The following is a 10,425-nucleotide window of genomic DNA, read 5'->3' as shown; positions in this document are numbered from 1 at the left end:
ACGACCGTGTCAACCTGTAACATCTACTCTTCCCTTTTTGCTCTTCTCTCACTTTTTTTTTTAAACTTTTATTCGAGAATAGTATGATCAGGAATATAGGGGAATTATTTTCTTTCTCGTTCTCGACAGAGTTCAACGACATTGGATGGACGGTGACCCTACGAAAATGAAGAAGAGATGTATCGGAAAGCTGATAAGTAAACAACGAGTAATAATGAATGAATAATTCTTCCTGAACAAATGATCCACGTTTTTGTTTTATCTATTCGATCCTCACTACCTAACGTTATCGTAATTCACCAGATATGAGCGCACATCTGACATACGTCGTGAAACTATGAAGCGCACCTGCGGCCAAATGCGCAATCACAAGTTTCACTGTACACTAGAACGAACTAACGGAGTTCGGTGTGTATACCTGGGCATAATAATTACGTTATTAACAATAGCAGAGATGTGTGATACGATCCACGACCGCAATGTATATACCGTATGTATGTGTGTATTTACGTATGTATATACAATAAGGGGACACTGTCCAGTACGTAAAGGGAGAGAGAGAGAGAGAGAGAGAGAGAGAGAGAGAGAGAGAAATGAAAGCGCGAAGAACGATGATGGTAAAATACAAAGAATGACCTTATTAATGACGTACTGGTATATTTATGGTGTACGTAAAGGGTAATGTAAAATGCTGTTTAAATTTAAACGAAGCGATACTTGACGACGAGTTTACTTCTCGCTCCTTCGTCGAGCTGTCGTTAAAGAAAGGAAAAAGAAAGAAACAAAGTAAAAAAGAAAGAAAGAAAAAGAAAAAAGAGATAAAAAGTATTCGAGAACGCGAAGCACGATCGATTTATGCGCGTCAATCATCTTTTGTTTTTATCCTATATTGCTTGGTATAACGAGAGAGAGAGAGAGAGAGAGAGAGAAAGAGAAAGAAAGTGAGAATGAGAGAGAGAGAGAGAGAGAGAGAGAGATGGAGCAAAGAGAAGTGGTAAAAAAAGAGAAAAAAGAGAAAAAACACGTTTGCCGACATGAATCGAACGGATACAATTGTATCAAGCGGTTACCAATTACCGATCGGTGAACGTCACAATATCTAAACTAACGAGCTATACCAACATACTAGAGATCGGAACGAAATATCAGCAATTTTATTTTGTTAACTCTCTCGATGAGAGAACAAAGAAGAGTGAGTGAAAAAAGAGAGAAAGAAAGAGAGAGAAAGAGAGAGAAAGAGATAAAAAGGAATAATTAAAACGTTGGAAGGAAAGGGAATTTATTAAATTTTAATTTGCTTCGTCCTTGATACAATATTACAATCTGATTAATGAATTGACAGGTCACCCATCGCCCTTCATGGTGTTAGATATCTCAAGGAGATTAAATTAAAGCACTTGGGCCACGGAAGAGACGAAAATTAAAATTTTGTGGCTTCTACTCGTTCTCTCTCTCTCTCTCTCTCTCTCTCTCTCTTTCTCTCTTACTCTATCTCCTTTACTCTTCATCATTCTCTTTTTCCACCCTTCCTTTAAGTCGTCGTCGGTAGGGATACTCAGATTAATAATTAATCCTTTTGGGAGTCCCGTTACGATGTGGTAACAAAAACGATATACCAAGGAAAGAACAAAGAAATTATTTGTGAAGATCGAATTTCTTATGAAATATTTCTTTATTCATTTCACGTGCGTTTACTCGACAATTACATATCAACGTTTTCTGTCTCCCTCTTTCCTTATTTAGGGTAGTCGAATTCACTTAGATAATTCACTATACGTTCGAACAATACTCGTCGTAATGTGCAATTGATTTAGAGTTGATTACATAGATAATCATTAACAGCTGTTCCTGATATCACGTGTGATCCGTTTAAATGTACTGTTATGAGCAAGGTGTAAAGGAAAGAAAGAGAAAGAGAGAGAAAAAGAAAAAAGTATACATCGTTTCGAATATGTATCGAAGTACTTCGGCATAATGCACATTGTCAGTGACAATCCGACTCGAATACTTTCTGTAATTTTCTATTCGCATACGAGAAGCACGCAAAGTGCATTTGATGCACGCAACCTATCCGTCTCTCCTTTTCTCTCTTTCAAGATTCCTCTCTCTGTCTCTCTCTCTCTCTCTCTCTCTCTCTCTTTCTCTTTCTCTTTCCCTCTCTTCCACCGTTGATAGGTAAAACGAGAGAATCCGACCTTTTTAAAGGGGATTTATAATGAAAGCCGTAGCGATTATCGAACGGTGAGAAGATAAACGTCGGCGACAAATACAAAAGCAAAGAAACAATCCAATTACGAGAGGTGTCAACAAGTCGTCGAGAGTCAACTTGTCGCAGAATAAAACGCGATTGACGTTTTACGATTGACGCTGTCTCCTTCTCTTTTTCACTCCCTCTCTCTCCCTCTCACTCCTCCCGCCATCTTCTCTCTAACCCTCTCTATATTTTCTTTCTTTCTCTCGTGATCATAATCAAAGAAAAAAAGGAGATTATTTATTCATTCATTCACTCATTCATTCATTCGTTCGTTCGTTTATTTATTTATTTATTTTTTAATTTCTCACAATAACATTGTTAAACGCACGATTACCAACAACAATTACGCACCAACAAACAATTCTCGTTTATTGCAAATATCTACTTATCAAGTCGTAAGAAATGCAAATGAATACAATCGACATTCTCGAAGAAAACTTCGATCGAGTTAAATTGAATCAGTTTTTCCTGATGAGTCCTCCTAATTCGATGAGATTCGTCGAGAGGGATACCAAATTCCTCGTTAGTGTAGTATTACACGATCACGATGATGAACCTAGGAACGAGGAGAGGTAAGTAAGTACCTTGCGTAGCGGTTAATTGATTACACAATCGATATACTGATAATTATGTGTCTATGTGCTCAATCGGTGAACGTACAAGCATCTAACATGTAACAGCGAATATATGACATCATTTCGTGTTCACATGAAAACGTTTCCACGTTTCCATGAGTTTATTTGTCTAGCATTCGACGCCGACGGAGATTTTAATTAAGATTTAGACGGCCCAAGGGAGAAAGCGCGAGCGACGATGTGCGACAAAGACAACAAAATTCAACTATTTGGAATGACCCAACTGTATGAGCCAACTATATCTATGTACCGTGCATTGTCCACTCGCGTTGCTCCCTTTTCTCCTTCTCTTCTTTCCACCAACTGAATTCAATTTCAAAGAAACCAGATCTTCATAATACGGACACAAACCAGATCGATATTTTTGAAGGGGAGAATAGACAAAGAGAGAGAGAGAGAGAGAGAGAGAGAGAGAGAGAGAGAGAGAGAGAGAGAGAGAGAGAAGGAAAGAAAGAAGAAAAAAAAGCAAGTGATTAGTAATTCGAATCCAACGTAATCGCATTATAAACTCCAATTATCGTCTCACCTTCGTGGATGTACCATTTGTTAAACGATTAAATGCACGCGTCGTTTTTAATTCGACGGATCATCGATACGAATCCCTGGGAGGCCGTTGATACGATAAAGTAAAATAAATAATAATAACGAATGGGAATACACTTACGCTCTCTTAACGAAATCATTAATTAATGATATCATATAAAGAACTATCTCATAGGACGTAGATACTGAAAGTACCTTTAAAAATTATTGCAGATACTCGCACAACTCGCTCGTTGACTGCCGGGAAATTAATTAAGGAAGGCACATCAATTAAGCGATCCTCGTATGTCGTGAAATAGAAAAAGAGAAAGGGAAAGAGAGGAGAGAGAAAGAGAGAGAGAGAGAGAGAGAGAGAGAAAAAAGAAAAAGAAGGGTCGACGGGGACAGAAAGACGAGGGAAAGGACGAGGACGCGATGTGCTCTAAATACGGAAATAAATATAAAATAAAAATGAAAAAGAAAAATTCTAGAATCTCTCGGCGTTCATCGTTGACGAGCATTTCGGGGAGGGTGGAGGGAGGAGAGACGGAGGTACAGAGGGAAGGTCGTTTAGGATTAAATCGGACGAGCGAGATTAAGCGGTGAAACGAAGCGAAAAAGAGCGAAGCGACGAAACTCACGGGATCTCGCTATTTCTCGGAGGATACCGGCGAAAAGAACGTTTTCGGGCTGATGTGTACAGAAGGAAAAATCGTCTGGCTGGCCGAATCGAAACGGCAGAAAAAGGTTTATGAGCCAAAGACACCGAGCGCAACCGGCACTTCATTTCTGGCTAGGGTCTTCGACAAACTCCGCGGTTGCTACCCCTCTGTCCACTATTTTTTTTCTCTCTCTCTTTTTCTTCCTCCTCCTCTATTTCTTCTTCTTCTTCTTCTTCTTCTCCTCCTTTTCCTCTTCTTCTTCTTCTTCTTCTTCTTTTTCTTCTTTTACTTTTTTTTTTTTTTTATTCGTTGCAGACTCCCTCTGACTGGATTTTAGCCAAGTTATATCTACAACGATAGCAACCCTCTTTTCGACGAGCCTCGAACGATACCCTTTCCCTTCTCGTCCGTCCTTACGCTTAACATCCTCGTTTCTCCTCACTCAGCTGTTGCTACGTCTCATTGCTATTGCCTCTTCTTCTTTTTTTGGACGTCATCGAAACGATAACAATCGTCTCGACGAAGGAGTGCAACGGTAAACGGCTTCGTACTAGCGTAAAACACGACGTATTGCGAAATAATGTCGTATCGCGTGTTACGTGCATCGACGTTATATAAAATATCCTATTATGTATTAGAACGAAAGGAAACCTGGTAGATTATTATTCGAAGCATAGAAAAATAATATGATATCCTTTGTATATCTCATTCGTCTGATACGATAAAACAATGTGTTATTCGTTTTTGTATTTTTACGTAAGAATTATTTAAATATGAAAAATGAGAGAGTAATTTATAAAGGAAAAAAAATATGTATTAATTGTGGAACGAAAAGATAATATTTAAAAAATTTGCTCTTAATCAACTATACTTATCAAATATGATTATAGATTTATTTGAAATATGTTTTAATTAATAATGAATTGGAATCAATAATAAAGTTGGCAAAAAATGTGGAACGCTTCACGATTTTGCGTGTCATCCTTGCGCAGGGGCCATGCTAATCTTCTCTGTATCGTTCCAATTTTAGTATATGTACTGCCGAAGCAAGTACATGAGAGGAGCTTAAAAACTTGTATATATAGTGTAAATTTTGTATCTGAGCACTTGCGAGAAAGATCGTATTACCGTGTATAAAAATTGAGAACAGTGTCATCTGATGGCGAATTTCCGAATTATGACGTCTGACGTTACTTCTTGAATCTGCCGTCAGGCGGCGCCACTATTAATTAGGAGCGTAATTCAATTGCATCGAGTTCAATCTTTTACACAATTTAATTAAATTCTATAAAACGAAGAAAGATTATAGATGAAAATTGTTATGAAGATTAGTTTATCAACTTTTGTTTAATTTCTATAATTAAATTTAAATAATTAAAGAATATTATCCTTTTTTTTTTTTAACTACATCTTTACATATCTATCCGTTTTCTTAAACCAACTTATCATTGTGGAATTATAAAAATAAATATTTCTCTTCTTCATTTTGTAATTACCAAGCCAATTTTTTTGCAAATTTTACAAATAATAGTTAGATAATGGAGCATTATTCATCGACTTTTTTGATGGGTGTCAATCAATGGATTGTCGTTGGTAAAAACATTCTCCAGAAAATGAAATTTTTTTTACTCTTAATAATCAATCTACAATTCTGAAAAAAAAATATATATATACGAACTAGAGCTGGTATGTAGCTTTATTTACGTGTTTTTTCTTTTTTTCGTTGAAATATACCAAGTAACAAGCGAGAATAGAAAAAAGATAAAGTTTAGGATTTTTATCCTCTTATTATCCTTAAACGAGGTGATAAAAGTTTGAAATTTCGCAGAATGGTTTCCTATTGATTTTTCAGACGAGGAATATCGTTTAGTGCAATAACAATAAAAATTGTAACAAGGAGCCACTCGTCTACTTTCTTTGATCCATTTACATGGGGAAATGAAAAAGAAGAAAAGCATATTCGCTCGTAGATATAAATACATAAAATATATGTCGAATCCATATAACGTATGTTCTCATTTGCAACGACAACAAGAAAAGCTTATAACTTTCTTTATAATATAAGATATTATATTTGGCGTTGTGAAACAACGAAAATGACATTTACATATCGTTACGGTCGTTATAATCTCGTTTACACGGCCATACGCTTACGTTTTACGCTCATTAATATTATGCGCATAGGTAATTCGAGCATTAAAATAAATAAATATTAATATCCTAGTTATATGATAAAGAGAATAGAACAATATATAAATCGTCGAACGATTCACATAGCCGTTATTCTCGTCAAAGAGAATTATCGATTGCAAAAACATGACTATTCATAAACCTCGTAAAATTGTTTCATGATGCGAGATTACAATTTTCGCTCTTTGATTTTTATCTTTTTATTTATCCTATGTAAAAGCTAGTGAAAAGGATACACCGTTTATATATCAACGACGATATATGTAACTCTCTGTAATATCATATTTTCCATCGAACGGAGGAACGTTTCTGACACTTTTCGGATATACTTTCGTGATCATCATGTTGTACCTTGTATATCAAACCAAATGGATTTTATCTCAAACTCAAACCGAAGTTGATTATTCCCATTTCTGAGATTCCGACTGAAATAATCTAAAACTTTATGTTATTACAACTCCGATTCAAAAGCCGAAATAGAGACGAACGTGAAATCGAGACGAGCGTATAACTACATTATGGAAAACTTGTACAAAGAAGAAACAGTAAGATGCAGAGAATCGAGCTTATATCTATAAGGTAAATGTACATACATTTGTATGTACTTACGTACACACGTACACACCGACACACAGAGAGAGCCGCCATGATAACATTATATCAATTACTTTACTTTATTGATCATACGGGTTAAAATTTGATCTTTTATTTGTCCAAGCACAATGTGAAGAACATCTTAATGAAGTATTATTTTGATTTCAAAGAGTATAAAGAAATGAAAGGTATGAAAGAAAGAAAATAAGACGCGCAAGACGTTGATAATCGTGATGGCGTCGTCGATGACGTCCGTCGGTGAAGATCAATTTTCCAATCTCTTTGGTGGGTAATATTAACGCGAACGAAGTGTCTACGTCGATTCTCGAGGGTTACCTACCACCCTCGGAAATCCCGCGTGAGAAATGGCGGCCAAAGTGTATCCATAACGTAAAGACGGCGTTAAATCAATACGATGAGTACGAATGTATATGTAGGTACGTGTTTCAAGATTGAACAAATAAAATTATTTCATTTTTCTTTTTTTCTCTTTTTCTTTTTGTTTTCTTTCTTTTCCAAATATTTCATACGGGAGAAATATTTAAGAGGTAATGAAAGAATTTAGAGATACAGAGATAGAAAGAATATTTGTTTTCGAGAAATTTTTACGATTCCTTACGTGAAACGACGAATAAAATCTTTTGTTGGCAGAAGAAGAAGACGAAGATGAAGAAGGAGTAGAAAAAGAAAAAAAAAAAAAAAGGAAAAAACAGAAAACATCCCTGAAGATGGGATTGAGTTTAAAATAACAAAGCTCTTTCCGATAAACTGGAGGTTGGAGGATAACACAATTGGACCGACTCAATACTGACCTGATCTCCTTGAGCTATCAGTCACCAGCCAAGTAAACACAGTAATAATAGGGGTTCCTGAACTTCAGACGAGAAGAAGTATCGCATTCAAGTTTTCCACCTTTTTTATTTTCGCTTTTATCAGCGATCCTCCAATCAGTGTCTCCCATACAAAAAAGATAATTTTATTTAAAGTGAATAAAAACAATAGAACACGGTATTCTGCCGTTCGATCGTTGAGAACGATAAAACAAAAGTAAAGGGAAAAGTCATAAGAAGAACGTAATTTCGAGTTTAAATTTTTCGTACGAATTGTTGACGAAATTATGTATAGAATTATTAAAAAAAGAATATATATATATATATATTTCTTTTGAAATTAATTTCAACGCGTTACTTACTTTTTAAGCCGATCGTAAATTATTTCTATCCGCGATGGGCGTATACCGAATGAAATATATTTATATTTCTACTTTTCGTCTAACAAAAAAAAACTAAGAAAAAAGTAGAAAAATAAAGCAGTACGATATTTGCTATTTCGTTTAGAGGTCTGGTATAAGCTATCTCTCTTTTTTTTTTTTTTTTTTTTTTTATATATACGTAAGCGTTTTTTTATGATACGTCAAAATATACAGACACCGTAATATCTTATCATAAATTTATGTCGTCATAAGCGAAATTTTTATTGACATCGTATAGAAAATATCATAGGCTAAGCTCTCGACGATATGTATGAAACTGATATAGTTCGTGATAACAACATCATCGTAGTTGAAGTATCACAATTTCTCTCAACTTTTCAATGGAATAAGCCTTTAAGCGGATTGTTTGTTGCATATAAAATATACATACGTATCTGTATTTTTCATAAACAATTTTACTTGGAATTAAATAAATGAGATCAACGATATAATAAAGTTGAACATTGTCATGTAACATCGGACAATAATCCATACATACACATTTATCTGATATCACGAACGGTAACAGAACATGGATAGGACGTGGGAACGTTCATTTATTCTACTATAGTTGAACTTTAGAGATAACATCGGTGTGAATACAAAAGAGAAAAAGTATCTCCCGCCGTGACGGCAGTTTCACGTGCGCTATTTACTTCATTAGTGTAATTAGAGTATGAGCTTTACCTAGCCGAAGACGGAGAGAAAGAGAAAGAGAAAGAGAAGAGAAAGAGAAGGAAGGAAGGAAGGAAGGAAGGAAGGAAGGAAGGTAAGGAGGGAGAGACAGAGAGAGAGAGAGAGAGAGGGTCGAAGGATGGAAGGGAAAAAATTTAATTTAAAACTCGCTCTCTGCGCACTGTCTACGTGTTAGAGAGAATTAACTCTTCTCAATTACCACAACATTAGATAAATTACGGTTCAACGGCATCACATTTTAATCGAGATAATTCGTAACTCCTTCCTTTTTGCCCTTAATCCTAGCTAACCCGAAGGTCCTCTAGATTAACTTGTATAATATAACATATGTATGTATGTACGTATGTATATTTTGATAATAAGCTAATTGGACGATGATACTATGTACCACCGATGTTTCCATTAATTAGCGAAAATATTATTCGTATCATTGCACTGATTCACTAATAGGTGTATATATAAATACATGCCAATACCTTGACGAGTTTTATGTTCCCAATGTTCTCCACTGACATTTGCAACTGATCGATACCGCGTATCGATTTATCAGAGAAACTCGCGTTATATAACCAAATTTATACAATTATTCCCGAGTAATAAAGCACGTATGAATCACGTTAAAATCGTACGATCTTTTACCGTGCGCATTTTACCCTGCATCCTATTTATTTCGTTGATCATATACCGTTTCTATTTCCTATACGACGTATCACGTAGGATAATACTTTTTCATATTGTAACGTGATAGTCCAGATTACACGAACGCCCCATATAATATTCCAATCGCGTTTAAAATAAATCAATATTATACTTATAACTTCGTGTCACTACTTGTCGTGTCGAGAGGGAGAAAAAAACGAAACGAAATAAAACAAAGAAATAAAGAAAAAGAAGGGAAATACGAAACAAAGTGAAATAAAAATCAGTTATCCGATATGTAACGTTAAATCACAAAAGATAAAAGGATTTATGATATAATATTTTTCAAACGACTTCCAAGAACTTTGACATTTGATTTACCTCAGATATTTAAAACGACAAAAGTGAAATCTGCAAGAATTGTTAGAGGATATCAAACGTATAAATACTTTTAATACAATAATAAAGACCGCACGTTGATATTCGATTTGAATTTGGTTTTGTAACGAGTCAAGTTTGAACGTATGTACAAATCGAGAGAATAGCGATTCAGAACCGTTCAAAGGCGACATAAAGGGTGGACGATACCAGGTTTTGGGTGTCGAAGAAACGACGAAATGGGTGAAACCACATTAAACGTCGATGCGAAACGTCGATGCTGTATGACATGACAGAACCTCAATACTTCAAAATGTCCCAAAGCATATTGAACACCGTAGGATTCCATTTCTGTCACATGAAACCATTACCGATCGTTTACCTGATTTCTGTTAGTTCAGTGATTTTTTTTTCAAAATCCGTTTGTGCATCATCTTTCGAATTCTCTAGTATTCGTAAATAGTCCTAAATATATCAATTTGAAATAAATATATATACATATATATATATATATATCTTCTATTGATTGATTTAATCTAATTACGTATGTATATTTTCTTGACGGTAATTTTTACACTCCTCTTTCGTGAATGAAATCTTTGA

At 35.1% G+C, this 10,425-nt stretch overlaps 1 non-coding gene across 1 annotated transcript; it reads right to left on the bottom strand.

The window, feature by feature from the left end:
* Window positions 1–5,020: 5,020 nt before the first annotated feature.
* On the bottom strand, window positions 5,021–5,127 carry LOC122632740. The gene has a single exon (XR_006327943.1). It is a non-coding gene; the product is annotated as a U6 spliceosomal RNA (small nuclear RNA).
* Between the last annotated feature and the right edge of the window lie 5,298 nt (window positions 5,128–10,425).

This window comes from Vespula pensylvanica, chromosome 10 (genome assembly GCF_014466175.1).
Source record: "Vespula pensylvanica isolate Volc-1 chromosome 10, ASM1446617v1, whole genome shotgun sequence".
NCBI lineage: Eukaryota > Metazoa > Arthropoda > Insecta > Hymenoptera > Vespidae > Vespula > Vespula pensylvanica.
This window is presented reverse-complemented; position numbering and strand designations above follow the sequence as displayed.